Source organism: Hyperoodon ampullatus (genome assembly GCF_949752795.1).
Source record: "Hyperoodon ampullatus genome assembly, chromosome: 3".
NCBI classification, from domain to species: domain Eukaryota; kingdom Metazoa; phylum Chordata; class Mammalia; order Artiodactyla; family Ziphiidae; genus Hyperoodon; species Hyperoodon ampullatus.
In genome coordinates this window covers 85,931,791-85,934,252 of record NC_136916.1, presented here as the reverse complement: position 1 = coordinate 85,934,252, position 2,462 = coordinate 85,931,791, and positions in this window count along the sequence as shown.

Below are 2,462 nucleotides of genomic sequence, written 5' to 3'. Positions count from 1 at the left end.
GACGGGAGAAATTCCAGCAGAAGGTATGGGTGACACATCCTCTTCTTTACCAGGTGGAAGCCTGGCAACTCCTGCAGAAACTCCAGCAGAGCCCCACTCACACCGGGCCTCCCACAAAGCCGTGGTCCCTCACTCCCTCCCACCAGCACAGCCCCAAGACTGTTGATGGGGCAGAGAATATGGCGTCAGACACAGCTGCAGGGGCTCTTGCTGCCTGGAGCGGTGTTTATATTGACCTCAACCCAGGCACACCTGGGCAGTTCTGGGCGAAAGGGTCATGCTGCCCAGGTCAGTCAATCCTCACCCCTCAGGGGCTCACATTGCAGAAAATGGACCACTCTGAACTGGTCAGGTCCAAGGAACAGGTGTGGGCTCCTGAGAATCAGGATAGACAAGGGGCTGCAGCTCTGGCTTGTTTTCTAACCATTTTATCTGGCCCATGAGTGGGAGACAACTTCAAGAAGACCATCTCCTAATGAGAGGAACCCAGGAGTCAGCGAGAGGAGGGGTGAAGGTTGGAGACAGAGGCCTGGTGCCCCGGCTGCAGTGGATGTCTCTGGAAGACTAGGCTGAGGGAGGCCAAACAGAGTGACGCCCATGGTCACAGACCTGTCGGAGCTGCTGTTTGTTATTTCATGTCCTGCTCTTAGGTGCTCTGTGTCAGCTCTTAGTTAGAGGTTATCTGGTGTGCTCTGCAATGAGGGCTATGTGCACGGTTCTGGTGTACCCAGCCCTGCCGGGGTACCTGCCCTGTGGAGCTCCGTATCCTGGGAGAGGCCTGATCATGAGAGCCCCATGGGCTGCTGGGTAGTTGCACAAGTGAGCTGAATAACCTGGGAGTGGCCTGTTAATGAGAGACCCGTGGGCTGCTGGGGACATGAACAGTTGAGCCCCATATCCTGGGAGAGGGCTGACCACGACAGCCCCATGGGCTCCTGGGTAGTTGTGCAGATGAGCTCCTTTACCTGGGAGTGGCCTGACCATGAAAGCCCCGTTGGCTGCTGGGGACCTGCCCAGGTTAGCTCCATATCCTGGGAGGGGCCTGACCACGAGAGCCCTATGGGCTGTGGGGAATGGGGGTGGTGCTGCTCAGTTGAGCTCCATATCCTGTGATTGCTCTGACCAAGAGAGTCCCGTGGGCTGCTGGGGACCTGGTAAAGGATGTTAGGACAGTCAGTGAAGCCACCGAGGACATACATCCAGTAGATCCTAATTCCTAGACCCTACTGGTCATTCTACCATCCACCAGGACATGGTATTCTGTATTAGACTTCAATGATGCCTTCTTCTGTATTCCATTGGTCCCAGAAAGGCTCTGCTGCCCTAGGAACCAGACTTGGGAATGGAGAAACGCTGCCACCTTGTGGCCATTTCCCACAACAGCAGCGTTAAACCCACTGCTAATGGTCACTAAATATTCACACTCATTGCAGGCCTGTGAATAACACCTGCCCTCAAAAACAAACATGGGGTCGAAAATTGACCAAAAAATTCAAAAGAGGGCAACCATCCAAGAAGACAATTTCAAGAGTTTAATTGTACTCTCCGGTTTTTTCTGTTTTTCTCTGCCAGAAATTTAAAAAGGCATGGAAAAATGCTAAACATTAGGAATAATTAAAGATATGCAAATCCAAATTACAAAAACCTCTCAGCTCACAGCAGTCAGAATGGCCATCAGCAAAAATTCTGCAAACAATAAATGCTGAAGGGGTTTTGGAGAAATGCCTACCCTTGCTTCAACGTGGGACATGGTAAGAGCCAGTAATGAAAACAAAAATGACGTGCCTTGTAAAGATAAATACTGAGCTACCATTCAATCAAGCATACCCACTGCTGGGCCTATCGCCTGAGGGGATGAGAATCGAAAACACAGGCTGGGATTCACTGGTGGCGCAGTGGATGAGAGTCCGCCTGCCAGTGCATGGGATATGGGTTCATGCCCCGATTCGGGAAGATCCCACATGCCGCGGAGCGGCTGTTCCCGTGAGCTATGGCTGCTGGGCCTGCACGTCCGGAGCCTGTGCTCTGCAATGGGAGGTTCCACGGCAGTGAGAGGCCCATGTACCACACACACAAAAAAAGACACATGCTGGCAATCCTGCACTCCAGCCTTATTTACCATAGCCAACACTTGGAAGCTACGAAAATGTCCATCAACAGAGGAATGATCAAAGAAGAAGTGGTCCATGAACACAATGGAATATGACTCCAATAAAAAAAATATATAAATTCAATTTCTAAAGCAAACATAAGTAAGGAGACATCAGCTTTTTGGGGCACATTCCACTCTAATATATAACCGAGGAACACCACTGCCAGGATGGTCTGTTTCCCTAGTTAACAGATTGGGAAAAGCAGAAATGATGCCACCCTCTGGCCGTTACCTGCAACAGCAGCTTTAAAACCTGTGCTAAGTGTCACTTCATATGCACCAGTACTGGAGGGCTGTGAATGAAACCTGC